The sequence below is a fragment of the Chlorocebus sabaeus genome, chromosome 16 (genome assembly GCF_047675955.1).
Source record: "Chlorocebus sabaeus isolate Y175 chromosome 16, mChlSab1.0.hap1, whole genome shotgun sequence".
NCBI lineage: Eukaryota > Metazoa > Chordata > Mammalia > Primates > Cercopithecidae > Chlorocebus > Chlorocebus sabaeus.
Window position 1 is genome coordinate 58,107,647 of NC_132919.1, and position 19,048 is coordinate 58,126,694.

The following is a 19,048-nucleotide window of genomic DNA, read 5'->3' on the forward strand; positions in this document are numbered from 1 at the left end:
AAATAATATAACAAATTGATCTTTGATTTAGGAAACAGCTGTGTGATTCTGCCAGCAACAAACACTTATTAGAAGGAAAAAAAAAAAAAAAAAAAAGACTTGCCATTTATATGAACCAAATGTAATTCACATTTCCTGATTTTCCTGATTTCCCAGAATTCTGAGATTCCAGGAATCAAGAGCAAGAGCCAGTCACTGCTGTTTCTTTGAAAGCAGTGGAAGCCTGGGGGGCACTTTATTTTGGCCGAAGACAAATTTCATGAGCTCACTGCTGTTGGATCTCAGGACCCTAGGTACATCTCACCTATTATCTTCCCTGTAAAGGTACTAACAATTTTCTCCAGGGTGGTTCTCACCAGTCATTCACTCAACACTCAACTTCACTGAACATCTGCCCTCTCAGGCACAGCATCACTGGCCTGCTCTAACCCTTTCAGAGGTTCCCCTATTGCCTGGTAAACTAAGCTAAGTGTCAGTGCCTTACCTGAGAATTGGAGACCTTCCACAAGTACCCCTAGCATGCTTTCCTTTTTTTTTTTTTCTGAGACAGAGTCTTGCTCTGTCACCCAGGCTGGAGTGCAGTGGTGCAATCTCAGCTCATTGAAACCTCTGCCTCCCGGGTGCAAGCGATTCTTATCCCTCAGCCTCCCGAGTAACTGGGATTACAGGGGCATGCTACCCTGCCCAGCTAATTTTTGCATTTTTGTATTTTTTAGTAGAGATGGGGTTTCACCATGTTGGCCACGCTGGTCTCGAACTCCTGACCTCAGGTGATCCGCCCACCCTGGCCTCCCAAAGTGCTGGGATTACAGGCATGAGCCACTGTACTGAGCCGAGAAGTGTAATTTAATGTAACCTGGGAGTGAATTGCCGGGTCAAAAAAAATTTTTTTTTTGAGACGGAGTCTCCCTCTCGCCCAGGCTGGAGTATAGTGGCACAATCTCGGCTCACTGCAAGCTCCACCTCCCGGGTTCACGCCATTCTCCTGCCTCAGCCTCCCACTGAGTAGCTGGGACTACAGGCACCCACTACCACACCTGGCTAATTTTTTGTATTTTTAGTAGAGACAGGGTTTCACCGTGTTAGCCAGGATGGTCTCGATCTCCTGACCTCGTGATCCACCCGCCTCAGCCTCCCAAAGTTCTGAGATTACAGGCGTGAGCCACCACATCTGGCTGGGCCAAATTTTATTACTAGATTCCCATTCATTCTTTCTTTCAACAAATATTTAGTGACCATGGACTATGGGCTATGTATTGTTCTACAGTGTTGAACGTGGTAGACACTGATTCTGCCTTCATGAAGCAGACATCTGAGTAGAGAAGACAAAAAAAGAGAACAGTAAATGTATAAATAAGCAAGAGAATTTTCCAGAAGAGTAGTGCTTTTGAATAAACAAATGGGGCAGTTTGATAAAGATCAACTAGTAGGTGGGAGGAGGAGGATTGTATCAATCAGGTTTTAACCAGGAAAACAGAACCAGTAGGAGGTATACATTAAAAGATTTATTGCATGGAATTGACTTACTCAGTTGTGGGACTAGGTAACTTCAAAATCCACAGGGCAGGCTGGCACTTTAGGAATGGATTGAAGCTGCTGTTCACAGGTGGAATTTCTTTTTCTTCCGGGAAGCCTTGGTTCTGCTTTTAAGTCCCTTCAACTGATTGAAACAGGCCCACTGAGATGATCTACGATAATCATCCTTTTTTCAAGTCAACTGATTATGGACTTTAATCACATCTGCAAAAGATCTTCACAGCAAAGCCTAGACTCATGCTTGTTTGCCTGAGAACTGGAGATTGTAGCTTAGCCAAGCTGACACATCAAAAAACCATCACAGTGTTCCAGATGGGATGGTCAAAAAAAAAGTGACATTGAACAAAAAATTGAAGAATGAGAGAAGGCAGGTAGAGGGACAAACAAGTACATAGGCCCTAAGATTGGAAAGAGCTAAATGATATGCTAAAAGCCCTGCAGGGAGGCCACTGTGCCTGGACTATTACAAACTAGGAGGAAAAAAGGAAAAACTAAGTGGGAGATATCAAGTCACGTGGGCATTTTAAGTCACAAAAACATGTGCAGATTTTATTCTAATATAGGAAGACATTAAAAGTTTTAACCAGTAGAGCAACATAATAGATGTAAGTTCTAAAAGATAAACATACTTTTGCTGTGCAGGAAGACCAGTTACAAGAATGTCCAGGTGAGAGTGGATTGTGGTTTCACTGGGATGTTGGCAGTAGGGAAGGAGAAAATTGGATAGGTTTGAGAAATACTTGGGGTAAACCAAGGCAGACATTGCTACTTAACTATTGGTATTCATTCTCCCCTTTTTACCTACCCACCGCATCCCCATCTTCACATCCAATATTCAAGGTAGAATATTCCCTACTGCAATCTTCATTATCCCCAGCTATCCATGCTGCTGGACCAACAGTGTAGATGTAAATGGAAATTTCTAGACAGGCTTCTGGAAGAGCTCTTGTTAAGGATGGACTCAACTGGCTTGAGTTTTTATCGTTTTGTCCTCCCCTCTTCTTCCTGCCTTAAATAGGAATGCAATTTTGGGTAAAGCAATCATTTTGCAACTGTGAAAACAAAAGCAGCACAACTTATGTGCATGCATTTGCATGTATATATATGCTATGACAAGAGTGGTTATGTGCATATGCATTGGCACTGAGAAATGAGATGCTTTGTAAATGAACTAATTTGCTGGGTTTGGACTTGCGTTATCAGAAGCAAAGATTCCAGAAGTCACTTCTCCTCTCTTGACAAATAGAGCACCCATTTACCTTTTTTCAGGAAGACACAAGGAGGCCTTGATGAACAGATGGCTGGTTAAAATACTATGATTCCCTTCATATGTTCTTAACTCCTTTGCTGCATTTGCATCTCTAAAAATCCAGATCAGAATAAACAACCTTCCAGCATTTTCTCAACTTTTGGCTCTGGAAACTATCTCTTAATAATTTCCAGAAGAGATGGTAGAAAAAGAAGCAATGGTTCATTCTAGGTCAGCTTCCACAACAACTGACTGATGTTAGCATCAGAATCTTTCAGTGGATGGTGCCTTTAGAAGAGAGAGAAGTTTGTGGGTGTAATGGCATAATCCCCATTCATTCTGAAAGACACTCAATGGTGATGTTCATAATCCGGTGCTTTTGGATTTTCCTTTTTCTTTTTTGAGGGGAGGCCTTGCTGATTCATTTAGTTAGGAAGACACCTCCAGCTTGTTGCATTGAAATACATGTTAAAATGGCCTTGGGAATGACAGGACTGAAGGGTTTATTTGTAACATCCTTTGTTATTAAAATAGCAACAGTGGCCCTAAAGAATCACTTGCTATACCAGATTTTTTTTTTTTTCCTCACAGCCCTGATTGCCCAGTTGCTCTCTTATTTACAAATAATAGAGTAGGCAGCAGGAAGAGCAAAGGTTCGATTTTTTTACAGTGCAAATTCTAGGGCTAAATCTCACACCAATAAATCAGAAACTTTAGGGATGGGACCTAGGAACCTATGTGATTGCTATGTGTGTGATTCTAATATTATCAGAATAACCTATGTCTCCTTCTCACTCCTAAGAATCCTTAATATTATGATTTCTCCTGGGAGCAAATAAGAACAAGGCATAAAGAATATTCCACAGGCAAAGTCTGTTGAAATTGGCTAGTTCATAGCTCCATGTAAAATCCTATGGGGTTGGGGAATATGTGAAAGAGAAAAAATTACCAGATCTGCCCTCATTTTCTGGGGAAATGAAGTCTGTTTATGGGGTAAACTGTTTCAGGAGCAACCCAGGGTGACATGCATTGTGAGAAAGAAATTCAGCCATAATGCTGAAGGTATGAAATCAAAAGAATAATCTGAGTTGGGTGGGAACCGGTTCTTGCAAGAAAATTAGTTTGGTTTTGATATTGGGAAATTGCACATCTCCATAAGAGATATTGATTTGGAGTTAGTTATACATTAGAATTAACTCTTTTCATCCCAGAAACAGAAGCATGAATGTAAGGGCATATAGCGTATGTGTAGCATTTTTGAAGGAGAGGAAAAACAAGAATCAGTATTTACTAAATTGTGCTGGGTCTTTCCATTTAAAAAAGGAGGTTACTACTACATACAAAAATGAATTCTAGATGTATTAAATACCTAAAGATAAAGCACAAAACTATAAAAGCATTAGAAAATATTTTTATAATTCTAAAGCTAAGCCTTTCTGGGCAAGACATAAAACTGAGATGGTAAAAATGAGAAGACGTGACAGATTTGGCTACACACAAATAAAAAAATCTGCACTACAAAAGATACCACAAACAAAGTTAAAAGAAACCAATAATAGGCTGGGAGAAAATAGTTGCAGCAAATGTGAGAGATAAGGAAATAATATCTAGACTATAAAGTTACTGCCAATCATTAAGAAATGGGTAAACATCTCAACAGAAAACAAAATGAGGTAAAGAAGACAAATTACCCAAAAAGAAACAAACCATAAGCAAACATGAAAATATGCTCACCCTTTTGTAAACTCTAAAAAGACAAAAATTATTGTAGCAAAGGTTTTTCTTTTCCTTCAACTTTTACTTTAAGTTCTGGGATACATGTGCAGGATGTGCAGGTTTGTTACATAGGTAAACGTGTGCCATGGTGATTTGCCTCAAGATCAACCCATCACCCAGCTATCAAGGACAGCATCCATTAGCTATTCTTCCTGATGTCTAGCAAATATTTAACAAGTACTGATAATTTCCCATGTCAGCAATAAGGCAGGATAAGGAGCACTTTCATACTCTGCTGGTATGTTTGGAAATGCATCAACGTAGTCGTGTGCTACGTAATGTTTTGTTCGATGACAGACTGCATATATGAAGGTGACCCCATAAGATTACAATACCTTCTTTTCATTGTACCTTTTCAATATTTCGATATGTTTAGAAATACAGATACTTGCCATTGTGTTACAATTGCCTACAGCATGCAGTACAGTAGAAGGCTGTATAGGCTTGTAGCCTAGGAGCAATTTGCTATATCATATAGCCTAGGTGTGTAGGAGGTTATACCATCTAGGTTGGTGTAAGTGCGCTCTGTAATATTCATACAATGACAAAAACTCCTAACAACACATTTTTCAGAACATGCCTCCTTTGTTAAGCGACTCACTACATAACTTGAAGCAAGTAGATATTATGCAGGCTTTCCATTCTGAACTAGGTCTTATATACGGTTCAACCATTTGGAACCTTATAAGCACCTCTCCTCAACTGTTTACATCATTCTAAATTTTGCTCACCCTTACCCATTGTAATTCAGATACAACCTTACCTTCCGTTAAAACATACTAGAATTCCACCAGAAAGTAAGTTCCATGTGAGTGGTGATTTTTTTTTTTTTTTTTTTTTTTTTTTGACAGAGTCTCACTCTGTCACCCAGGTTGGACTGCAGTGTCATGATCATAGCTCACAGCAGATTTGACCTCCTGGGCTCAGCATCCTCCTATCTCAGCCTCCCATGTAGCTGGGACTACAGGCACTCACCACCATGCCTGGCTAATTTTGGTATTTTTTGTAGAGACAGGGTTTCAGCATGTCGTCCAAGCTGGTCTCAAACTCCTGGACTCAAGTGATCCACTTGCCTCAACCTGCCAGAGCCCTGAGATTACAGGCATGAGCCATCACGCACAGCCAAGTGATGATTTTTTAAAAACTGATTCTCACCACTGTGTTTCTACTTCCTAGAGCAGCACAAGATACATGGTAGAGGTTTAATAAATAGTTTTTAACTGAACAGAATGAATGAACTCAGCTGTCCAAGCTGTGAAGACCTAGTTCCAGGGATAGAGTTTCTGGCTATGATAAGTCCCTGGCCAATGCAGGCAGAAAGGAAATTATTAAAAAGTTAACAGAGAGCTCTAAGTCTATGAGGAGGAAGAACCTGGATTGGGAATGGCAGGAACCAAGAAAGACTGAAAAGTGGGAAGACAGACAGGGTTATGCCCCAGAAATGATGTTAGATGCTGCCTCTGGAGCCACCATTTCACACCCAGCTGCCATTGACAGACCCTCAGTGCCACCTCTATGCACGGAATCGTTTTTCATCTTCCAGTGCCTTCGCACTCCTCTCACTAGGCTTATAGCATTGTGTTGCTGAACTTACATCCTGTTCCCCTATGTCCTGGCTTCTGTGGAGCGGGGAGAAGAAATATTTGGCTCATCTCCTAATAGTAAGCATACTGGCCTTTGGAGAAAGGAAGGCTATATACAGCCTGTGAATGTCCACCATAATTACATTACAATCTTAAATTTTGCCTGTCCTGAAATGTAGGGCTGTAAAAAAACATGCAGCAGTGTGGAAAATGCTTATACTGTCATATTAAGTTTTGTAAAAGCATGTTACAGAATTAAACAGACATTTGACAACACCTCTGAATGAAACAGATGCATAAGAAAAAGGATGGGGGAAAAAAATGTACCAAATTCCAAACATGGATAGTGCTAAGATTATAGGTTTATGGGTGATATTTAGTTTCTTCTCTTTTTCACAGAAATAAAGAAAACTTAAATGCATAAATTCTGTTCCATGGCAGGGCCCACTTCTTTCATCTCAGAAATGCCTGTGTATGAGACAAGGTGGAAGGGAAGCTAGAGTATGTTGATCTTTGGAAGACTGACAAGACTAAAATTCACCACTTGCTTTCCCCCATTGACTCTCGGTTTCCTCACTGGAAAAGCAGGGTAGTTATATCTCTTAGTATTATTTAGACTTCTTTTGTTATAAGTATCAGAACTTCACTCAAGCCAACTTTAGCATAAATAAATAAATAAAGGGTGATTTGTTATAAAGCAGCTGGAGTGTCTCATGTAACTGAAGAACAACAGGAACCAGGGACAGGAAAGCCATCAGGAGACCAGGAAGAATGCTTTCTCCTTATTCTTTTCTTCTTCTCTCTCTCTAGTGTTTTCATTCCTCTTGGGAGGATCCTACCCTCCCACAGCCCCCGGACTGGCTTCTCAGCTACTTATGGGGGGCAGCAGGTGGTAGAGAGGATGCTGGCATAAATTTGGCTGTGAAGGTCATTATTTTAAAATACTTGTTTGGGGACTCCTATTGATGACAGAAAGCTTCTTCATAATGGTTGCTCACATTGAATGAAGTACTACAAATCACACAGCTTCTGCAGCCTGTGTTTGCTGGAACAAAAAGCCTGCCTCTACTTCAAGTGCTCAGAAAAAGCCACACCATGTTCTTTGTTGCATCCAGTTAAACCGCTGGCCTAGAGATGAATTTGTCTGCCTCTTCTGGAAGCTGCTTTGTCCAGCCACAAGCTTGTTTTGTTGGCTTATAAAATTCAACAGCTGGTAAGCAATGGGGGTTGTGGATGGGAAAGCCTATTATTATTTTGTTGGGTTTTTTAAACTTTCATAGCAGTGGGAAAAAAGTGTTCATGACAAGTACTACTGCTTTGTGAATTTGTCTATCCCTTTGTGTATGTGTATGATTAGCAAAAGGTTGGGGGCAGGGAGTGAGGGTAGGAGGGTTAAGGGGAGAAAGGGAGAGAGAAAGCGTGAGAGATAGAAGAGCCAGAAAAACACAACAGGTATAATTTTAGTCTTACCACTACTGACAAATTCTGTCCTCTGAGTTAGGACAAAAGTCAATGGAATACAAAAATCTCACTTTTAATAACTGTAAAGAAGAAGGTTATTATGCCATCAAAGGGTTAAAGGATACAGCTTCAGTCAATGGAGAGGCTGGCATTTTCCAGGCTCCTGGAAGAAATACTCTGCCCCTTTTTAAGCCAATCATTGGTGGCCAGGGATGAGGTCACATCATACAAAATGGCTTCCAGGAGTCCACTATCCTTGATAAGGGCACAATGACAGAATCATGGGATGCTGGGCTACACCTCAAAAAATACCCACTACACAATCTGAAGAGGTGATGCGAAGACTGCATGTATGTTAAAATCCAAGCATTGTATTCAAGACAAAAGCAAAACAAGTGTCTATTTCCTTTCCTGAAGCATAACTGTTTCCTGGTTGCTCAGATTGCGGTTTCCATTCCGGTTACTCCTGGCTCTGCTGATGTCTATGCCAGAGAGATGGTAAATTGATAAATGCTTCCAATAATCTGAAGAACCTGTTTCCTGAAGGAGGCGATTAACTGTCACAAGTATCTTTCATTTATCCTTTTGTTGCAAGAAAAATCTCAGTCCTGATAATACACTAGGTCCACGTAGAGGCAAAGCGCAATCTCACAGGTTGCTTCGTTAATCCTCACAGTAGTTCTGCAGAAAGACAGACATCATTATCCTCACTTTGCAAACCTGTTCACTGAGTTTAGAGAGGTTAAATAACTTGTTCAAGGTGACCTGGGTTATGGACGCAATTTAAATTAAATCATCTAATCCCTAGGTCAATGTCGTCTTCATTGTACAAGACAAGGTCTTTTATTTCAGCAGAATTTGTTGCTTGAAGCAAGGCTTGGAAAGATTCATTCATTCTATCATTCTATGACTGTCAAGCACAGACTAGGCTTGAAAAAGTACAGTAAAAATACAGTATTATAATTATTAAAATGAGACTTGAAGGGATCTGGATAAGGAAAATACAGATTTTTAAATGTTTTCTTCATTATTTTGTATATTTTCTAATTTTTAAAAAATGATCAGGCATTATTTTTTAATTTTCTAACTAAAGGTTTAAAAATTACTTTTAAAACACACAAGTAATGCATGAATGTAACAATTATAACATTTAAAATTATAAAGTACTGTAATCTTAAAGCCCCTTTTTAGTTTCCTTTCCCCCAATCTCATTTCTTTCCCCATAAATTACCCATTAAAATCGGAGTATACGTATATCCTTTTGAACTCCATATGCAAGTACATGCACATATATATTGAGAGCTACCATTTTTATTCAAGTGATATCATATTATCAGCTGTATTATTCTGTAACTTGCCTTTTACATTTAATAATATAATTTGGAGAACTTTCTAGGTCATCATAAATCTCATTTATAAAAGGTGATATTATGCTTCATCATATGACTTTTCCATAATTTCTTTCATTAGTCCATTGATTATGGAAATTTAAGATATTTCTAAATTGTTTTTGCCATTACAAACAACTCTGAAATAAACATTTTTTTGTACTTGCATCTTTATAGTACCAGCACTAGTATTTTCTGAGAATAGATTCTTAGGAATGGAATTTCTGATTCCAGGCATATGGGCATTTATTTGTCATGCATCACTTAATGACAGAGATATGTTCAAAAACCACATCGTTAGGCAATTTTGTTACTGTGTGAACATCCAAGAGCACACTTATACAAACCTAAATGATATAACCTACTGCACACCTAGACTACATGGTATGGCCAATTGCTCCTAGACTACAAACCTGTACAGTATGTACTGTACTGAATACTGTAGGCAATTGTAACACAATGCTAAGTATTTGTGTATCTAAACATAGAAAAGTACGGTAAAAATACAGTATTATAATCTGATGGGAATCATATATGTGATCCTTCATTGACAAAAACATTGTTACGAAACGTGGGACTGTGTGCCTCTCCCTGAGATTATAGCTACATCAGAACAGCCTCATAATGGATCCTATTAATGAATGCAAACTAAAAGAAAACGGACAGGCAATTTCTCTGTACCCTAGCCCAGATCTACAGATCTTAGAACTGTATAAGGCTTCACACCAACAGAAAACCAAATCCATACCCAGTTCTTAGTAAGGAACATGTTGGCTTTCAGGAGAGGAAAACTAGGTAGCTTAGTAACAGTTCAATCATTCATCTCAAGGTCTAGTCATTATTACTCAAACTGTCAATCCCTACAATTCTCTAGGGAGAACTGAACTGCCTCAGGTGTGGGTGAATGAATAAATGGTAAAAGGAAAGATGAATAGAAGAATAGATTGATGGAGGGGTGGATGGAGGGAAGGAGGGATGAATGGATGGATGGATGGATGGATGGATGGATGGATGGATGGATGGATGGATGGGTGGTAGGCAGATAGGTGAATAGGTGAACGGATGTAAGATGACAAAGGCTAGAACTAATAGCAATGCCTTTCATGAAACTTACATTTTTATTTCTAAAGAACTTTGGGTGCTGTCTTTTCTCATTTAATCTTAACTTTTTTATTGTGAAACATAAAGCACAGAGGGAAAAGTGAAGAAGAAATTCACAGCCACCATAAAGCATACACCCATATAACAACAACCAAGATCAAGAAATAGAACTTTCCAAGACTCCAGCACCTCTTTGCTTACCTCTTCCTAATCACAACCCCATCCTTCCCCGATAAGGGAACATTCACCTTTTATGGTAATGACTTACTTGCCTTTTTATGTCATTTTTACTTACTATTTGTTCATCCTTAAAATCTATGCTTTTATTCAGTCTATACTGTTCTTTACATAAGTGGAATCCCAGAGTATGTCATCCTTGTGATTAGCTTATTTCACTCAACATCATATTTGTGAGCTTCATCCACATTTTTTTGAAACAGGATCTCATTCTATCACCCAGGCTGAAGTACAGTGGCATGATCACAGCTCACTGCAACCTCCATCTCCTGGGCTCAACTGATCCTCCTGCCTGAGCCTCCTAAGTAGCTGGGACTACAGACGTGTACCACCGCATCCAGCTAATTTTTAAAATTTGTTTGTAGAGATGGGATCTCACTCTGTTGCCCAGGCCAGTCTCAAATTTCTGGGCTCAAGCAATTCTGCCTTAGCCTCCCAAAGTGCTGGAATTTATAGGCAAGAGCCGCCACACCCAGCTGATCCCCATTTTTTAATGTAGCTATAATTTATTAATTTTTATTGCAATAGATACTTTTACTGTATACTATATTGCAATGCATTTATCCATTCTGTGGTTAATGGATATTTATGTTGTTTTCTCTTCAGGGTTATCATGAATGATACTGCTTTGAAATTATTGTATATAACTGCATGCACTTATTTATGTTAGCTATATATCTAGGAGAGAAATTCCTGGGTCACAGTGCATATGAATCTTCAGCTTCAGTAAAAACTACCAAACCATTTTCCAAAGTGACTGTAACCAATTTATCCTGTAGCTAGCAGTGTGTAAGAGTTCCAGTTACCCAAGGTCCTCCTCACTGCTTGATTGTAATATTAGCCATTCTGGCGGGTGTGTACAGTTACCTCACTGTGTTTTTAACATTCATTTCCCTGCAGGGTAATGAAGTTGAGCCTTTTCATAAGCTTATTGGCCATCTGTACATCCTCCTTTTGAAGTGCATCTTCAGATCATGTTCATTTTTCAACTAGTCTACCTGGTTTTTTTTCCATTTATTTCAATAAGGTTTTTATGTATTCTTATTTTGGTATAAAGTTATGATGGGAATGCACTGGGAGAATGATCTACCTTTCCTCATTCTCTGGAGGAGTTTGTGGAAGAGTAGCACTTTTTTCCTTAAATTTTTTGGTTTAATTTGCTAGTGGAGCCATGTTGGCCTAGAGCTTCCTTAGAATGAAGATTTTTAATTATGGATCAATGGCTTCACTAAGAGCATTCAGGTTGTCTATTTTTTCTTGTGTTAGTTTGAGTAAGTTGCTTTATCAAGAGATTTTGGGTTTTTTTATCTAAACAATGAAATTTATTTGAGCCTGTATCAGTTTTCTAGGGCTACTGTAACAAAATACCACAGACTAGGTGGCTTAAACAACAGAAATTTTCTCTGAGTCTGTTGCTTGCCTCTTCAGGTTCTGGAGCCTGGAAGTCCAAGATCAAGGGACTGGCAGGTTTGATTTCTCCTGAGGTCTCTCTCTTTGACTTGCAGAGGGCTGCCTTTTTTTTTTTTTTTTTTTTTTTTTCCTTGAGACTGAGTCTCACTGTCCAGGCTGGAATGCAGTGGTGCGATCTCAGCTCACTGCAATCTCCACCTCTGGGTTCAAGGGATTCTCCTGCTTTGGCCTCCCAAGTAGCTGGGATTACAAGCACCCACCACTATGCCTGGCTAATTTTTGTATTTTTAGTAGAGACGGGGTTTCATCATGTTGGTCAGGATAGTCTTGAACTCCTGACCTTAAATGATCTGCCTGCCTTGGCCTCCCAAAGTGCTGGGATTATAGGCATCAACCACTGCACCCAGCTGGGCTGCCGTCTTTTTATGTCTTCACATGGCCTGGTCTCTGCACACATTCTTAGTTGCTCTTTCTCTTCTCATAAGGACACCAGTCATATCGGATTAGGGCCCCATCCCTACAACCTCATTTAGCCTTAATTACCTCTTAAAGGTCCTATTTCCAAATACAGTCACATTCGATGTTACGACTTCAATGCACACATTTGGGGGTAGGGAATACAATTCACTTTATAACACCATTTATAAAATCCTCTTATCTTTTTAATATCTGTAGGATTAGTGTTGCTATCTTCTTTTTCATTTTAGGTAATCATTTGCACCTACTTTCCTTCTTTGTCTTCTTTTAAAATCATTTTGATATCTTTTTAATGTCTGAAAGGTCTGTGGTGGAGTCTCTATTTTTATTTCAGACATTAGTCTTTTGTGCATTCTTTATTTTTTAAAAAATTAATCTTATGAGAAGTTTATCAATTATTTTAGTATTTTCAAAAGGCCAAATTTTAGCTTTGATGTTTGCTTTCTACTTCATTATTGTCTGTTGTAATATTTATTTCTTTTCTTCTGCCTCCTTGAAGTTTACTTTGCCATTTTCTTCCTAACTTATTGGAGTGGATGCTTGGTGTATTAATTCGTTTTCACACTGCTATAAAGAACTATCCAAGACTAGGTAATTTATAAACAAAAGGGGTTTAATTGATTCACATTCCATGTGACTGAGGAGGCGTCAGAAAACTTACAATCATGGCAGAAGGGGAAGCAAGGCATGTCTTACATGGTGGCGAGAGAGAGAGAAAGAGAAGGAGGAAGTGCTAGACACTTACCAAACAACCAGATCTCATGAGAACTCACTTACTATCATGAGAACAGCATGGGGGAAACCACAGACATATTCCAATCACCTCCAACCAGGTCCCTCCATCAACATATGGGGATTACAATTCAAGATGAGATTTGGGTGAGGACACAGAGCCAAACCATATCACTTGGCTAATTAATCTTCAACACTTTTTTTCTTTTTCAATATATGTACATAGGGCATTTCCCCTTAAGTACTTATTTACCAGGAAGTTTTGACATCTAATATTTTTAATATCACTCAATTCAAATTTTTTTTCAGTTTCCATTATAATTGGCTCTTTGCCTCACGGTTTATTTAGATGTGTATTTCTTAATATTTTTATTGATTTTTTTCTTTTTAAATCAATTTAATTTAGGTATAAATTACATACAATACATTATATACATTTATACATATTTATGCAGTTTCGTGAGTTTTGAAAAACATAAACATTTGTGTAACCATGACCACGATTAATATACTGAACATATTTTCACTCCAAAAAAAGTTCTCCAACTCTGCCTTTAACCACAACCACTAAACTGCTTTCTGTCACTGCAAACTAGTTTTGTTGGCTGTACAATTTTGCATAGATAGAATTATACATTATTTACTATACCCTCTTTGATCATCATAATGATTTTGAGACATAGCCATGATGTCACATGTATCAGTAGCTTTTTGCTTTTTATTGCTGAAGAAGTGTTCCATTGAATGAATGTATCACGATTTGTTTATCCATTCACTGTTTGATGAATATCTGAATTGTCTCGTTTTTTGTTATTACAAATAAAACTACAATAAACATTTATATATAATTATTTTGCAGACATGTGTTTTCGTTTCTCTTATGTACAACATAGTAATGAAATTTCTGAATCATACAGTAAATATGTAAACTTTATAAGAAATTGCCCAATTTTTTTCTAAAGTGGTTCTACAACTTTAGAACCACTTTGCAGTTCTACAATTCTCAGCAGTAATAAATGACGTTCTCATTTTCTTTCTTTCTTTTTTTTTTTTTTTTTTTTTTTTTTTTTGAGATAGAGTTTTGCTCTTGTTGCCCAGGCTGGAGTGCAATGGTGCAATCTCAGCTCACTGCAGCCTCTGCCTCTTGGGTTCAAGTGATTCTCCTGCCTCAGTCTCTGGTTGGGGTTCAATCAGGCTGGTGGGGGAAAATATTAGAGATAGTTGTAGAGATAGACACAAATCTTCTTGGAAGGCCGAGAAATTTATATAACTTCTATAAAGATCTGGCTGAAGGTGGCCTGGTCTCTTTATCTTTAGTTAAACAAAATTAAAATAGTAGCAAAGGAAGGCAGAGTACTTTACCTAGCCAACTTGTTTACTCATATGATCTTAAGACTAACCTTTATTGTACCACAGGTGCTTAAGTGCTTTTTACTTAGGAAGTCCACAATGTCAATTACCCTCTAATGGTGTTAACTCAAGCCTTTATTAATTAATCTTACCGAATAAATGCAAGTCTCACTAGCTGATCAGGGCCAAGTCACAACTGTTTACAGGACTCAGCAGGGAGTCTGTACAGCAGCTGAGACACACTCAGCTGCACAGGCAAAGCACAATATCTGTGTGTCAGTGTACGTTATTCATCCGTTGCCAGATCAGGGGTCTGCAAGGGACAGACCCCCTGCAGCTGGCGGCCCCGTGAGAGGTGCACTGCCACAGTTGATGCCCCGTGTGGGGAACTGTGTGATGAGCACTGCCACATCCTCCCAAATACCTGGGATTACAGGCATGTGCCACCATGCTGGGCTAATTTTTTGTATTTAGTAGAGACAGGGTTTCACCATGTTGGTCAGGCTGGTCCACAACTCCTGACCTCAGGTGATCTGTACACCTCAGCCTCCCAAAGTGCTGGGATTACAGGTGTGAGCCACCACTCTCAGCCTGGTTATAGTTTTTCTACATCCTCACCAACACAGGCTACTGCTAACCTTTTACATTTTGACTATCCTAGTGATTGTAATTTGTATCTATCTTATGACTAATAATGTACAGCATCATTCCATGTGTTTCTTGGCCATTAAGATACTTTTGTGAAGTATCCATTCAAATCTTTTGCTCATTTTTTATTGGGTTTTTGTTATCCTCTTGCCATTCAGTGGCAAGAGTTATTTATACATTCTGGACGCAAATCATTTGTCATATATATGTATTGCAAATATTTTATCTGAGTCTGTGGCTTGCTTCTTTGATTCTTAACAGTGTCTTTCGAAAAGCAAAGTTTTAAATTCAATGAAGTCCAAAGGCTATGATTACTGACTGTTATGATTAATGACTTTTTGTGATCTGCATAAGAAAAGCACTTAAGCACCTGTGGTACAATAAAGGTTAGTCTTAAGATCATATGAGTAAACAAGTTGGCTAGGTAAAGTACTCTGCCTTCCTTTGCTACTACTTTAATTTTGTTTAATTAAAGATAAAGAGACCAGGCCACCTTCAGCCAGATCTTTATAGAAGTTTCTTCTCCAAAGGCCATGGAGACTTTTCTCCTCTGTTTTTTCCTAATTTTTTAAATAATGTTAACTTTTTCATTTAGATCTAAAATCTATTTTGAGTTCATTTTTATGTATAATGTACAGGTTGAAGTTCACTTTTCGCATATAGATGCCTAGTTACTCCAGGACCATTTGTTATTACTGATATTCAAATTTATTAAATTTGTTTAGAAATCAAACACTATATGATTTGCAACATGAAATCTGGTGAGACTTCCTTTATGTTTCAGCATATGGCTAATTTTTATTGTGCTTGAAATTAAGAGCTATTCTCCAGTTGTTGGTTGCAATATTCTCTACATGTCCTTAGATCAAATTTGTTGATTGCATTATTCAAGTTTTGTGTATTATTGCTGTTTTATATCTACTTATTTTATCAGCCACTGACAAGTGTGATAAAAATCTGTCAATATGACTGTGATTCTATTCATTTCTGCCTTTTTGATTCCATATTACTGGATCTATACAAATGGAGAATTTTTATACCTTCTTGGTAAATTGATCCTTCTGGCATTATGAAATGTTCTCTTTATCTCTACCACTCCTTTTGCATTAAAAACAGCATTTTTAATCTTAACATAGCTACATCAAATTTCTTTTGGTTCGAGTTTTCATAGTGTATCTTTTTTTTCACCTTTTTATTCTAATCTTTCCACATTCTTATGTTCTTGATATGTGTCTTGTAACCAACATGGGTCTTCTTTCATTCCAATTTAGCAATTTGTGTCTTTTGAGAATACAGTCTATTTGCATTTGACATAAATACTGATATGTCTAGGAAGCTGTATTAGTTTGCTAGGGCTGCCACAACAAAATACCACAGACCTGACAGCTTAAACAGCACATACTTGTTTTCTCATAGTTCTGGAGGCTAGAAGTCTAAATCAAGGTGTCAGCTGGGCTGGTTTCTTCTGAGGCATCTCTCCCTGACTTGTAAATGGCTGTCTTTTCCCTCTGTCTGTACATGATCTCTTCTCTGTGTCTCTGTATCCCAATATTCTTTTCTTACAGAGAGACCAGTCATTTTGGATCTCATTTACCTTAATGATCACATTTAACCTTGATTACTTCTATAAAGGCACTATTTCCAAATAATAGTCACATTCTTAGGTATTGGGGGTTAGAACCTCAACACATGAATTTGGAGGAGAGAAGGGGACATAATTCAGTAGTAAGTTTATCATCAAGCAGATAAAACTACCATCTATCATGTGTTTTCTTTTTGTTCCATCTGTTCTTTGTTCCTTTTTTGTCTTTTCTCATCTTGTTTCAGATTGATTTTTTTTTATTATTACATCTTTTCTCTATTAGCATGAAAATTGTACGTGCATTAACCATTCTTTTAGTGCTACCTGGAAATTATAACACACATCCTTGGCTTATCAAAGCAGAACATTAATTGGTGTCTTTATCTACTCTCCAGACAAAAACCTTAGAACACTTTAACTCCATTCACTCCATTCTTATTTATGTTTAAATTAGCCTACATTTTAAATCTATTTTAAATCCTACAATGTGTTATTATTATTGCTTAATCAATATTAATTTAAATTCATTCACATCATCCCCTAAAAACAAAAGTTCTTACTTTATTTATCTTTCTTTTTGTTGTTGTTCATGAAGTAAAACAATATTTCATTTGTCTCTTATGCTATCCTTGTGCAACACATAAAAACAGATATGTTCATCCTCTGGTGACGTAAGTGGAAGAACGACTAAAATTCCCAACTCTTTTTTTTTTTTTTTTTTTTTTTGAGAGGGAGTCTCGCTCTGTCGCCCAGGCTGGAGTGCAGTGGCGCGATCTCGGCTCACTGCAAGCTCCGCCTCCCGGGTTCACGCCATTCTCCTGCCTCAGCCTCCTGAGTAGCGGGGACTACAGGTGCCCGCCACCTCGCCAGGCTAGTTTTTTGTACTTTTTAGTAGAGACGGGGTTTCACCGTGTTAGCCAGGATGGTCTCGATCTCCTGACCTCGTGATCCACCCGTCTCAGCCTCCCAAAATTCCCAACTCTATTTTATAGAGTCCTAAGAGAGGAAACTACAGAAGTCAGATGAAACTTCAATATCAAGAAGTTTAGAAAGAGGTAAATATAATAATACCCCATAAAGACATAACTTCTGCCAAACTGGATGGCATCGGTTTATTTCTGTGATGTTTATTTTGTTTTGTTGAAGAGCAAACTAGATGGGAAAAAAGCAAAGCTTAGAGAAAGGATGAGAGAAACATGCAAGGATTGAGAGAGTATCTAGAGATGGAAAGAGGAGCTCCATGGAGACCTCCCAAGAGTGTGACCTGGGTTGCATAATAGCAACCAACGTGAGTTGGAACTCAGAAACTGGTAGATGTTTGTCATTCCCAACCATAGGTTCCTGGATTAAAGGAGCCCAGAAAATCACAGCAGAAGCCCAGATACCACACAAGTGACAGCAGAGCAGGCATTCTCCATATTTATGAACTTCCTAGTAATACGATTCAGCTTAGAGAGCTGTAAATATTGTCAGTGCCTGCTCTTGGGCTTGTGAAAACCTGTCTGGAGCTTTGCAACTTATGAATATTCAGACTCAATTAATGGAAATGAGCTACGTGTTTAGGGTGAAAATATACTTTCCTTTGCCAGCTCCGAACCATGTGTCTTGCGTTTTGAGATGATTCCAGTTGCGATGTTGACAGGTGCAGACTAACTACTCTTTCCACAACGAGCAGTCGGAAACATTTTCCTGGTGGCCATGCCGCATGTCTTGTGTATTAAAACCAGGGCTTCAGGTTTGCTAAATCAGCACGCTCAACATAAGGTATGTTAGAGACATAACTTCTGAGGTGAAGGGAATGATGGTAAATCTACATCAGAAGCTTTGTCTGCTGGTCCTTAAGATCAGTTGAATAATGGTCTTTGCCTCTGGAGTTGTTTCCATATTCAGAAATAAGGACAAAGAAAAGATCTACTTAAAGATAGCTAAAATGAGGAAATTTTCAGAAAAGTGACCCTTTTTATATGATTGTTATTATAAGTTAACATTCATTCTGCTTGCCCCAGGCCAGGCAGTCATCATACTTAGCTCTTAGTATGCATTATATTATCCTATTTAAACCTTACAGCAATCCTACCATATAGACACTACTGTTACTACCATTGCAATAATTGGCAAGGGTTAGTAGCTTGCCCAAGTCAACTATACTGAAGTGCCAGAGCCAGGAATCAAATGTGGCTTTCTTACTCTAAAGATAATGTCCTTAACAACTCCAATAAACTATGCATTAAAATGAGCTTACCACCAGTATTGTATCAACAATCGAGTTAATCACCATTACTATATCTCATCTCACTATAAACTTGTATATAAACGCATCTGTGCTGGATCGAATCACCAAATGTCTGGTTCCCCAACGTGGTTTGTATCCAACTTCATGTGCCCCCTGAACTCAGTTGCATGTGATGGGCAACAGTATAAGCCACATTTTCAAAACCATGACACAGCAAAGTTCTCAGGTGTACTTCATTATCCTCCTTCCTTCTCCTCTAGCTCTGAATCTTCCACCTCTCTCAGT

The 19,048-nt window shown here is 38.4% G+C and overlaps 1 long non-coding RNA gene across 1 annotated transcript in view; it reads right to left on the bottom strand.

Moving 5' to 3' along the window:
• Window positions 1–1,350: 1,350 nt before the first annotated feature.
• The window catches only part of LOC140708672 (uncharacterized), a 38,221-nt gene continuing 20,523 nt past the window's right edge, over window positions 1,351–19,048 (bottom strand). Inside the window, exons 3-4 of the long non-coding RNA XR_012088855.1 lie at window positions 7,731–8,286; window positions 1,351–2,470 (exon numbers count right to left, since the gene is read on the bottom strand). This is a non-coding gene — a long non-coding RNA (uncharacterized lncRNA). The remainder of the gene's footprint in view (window positions 2,471–7,730; window positions 8,287–19,048) is intronic.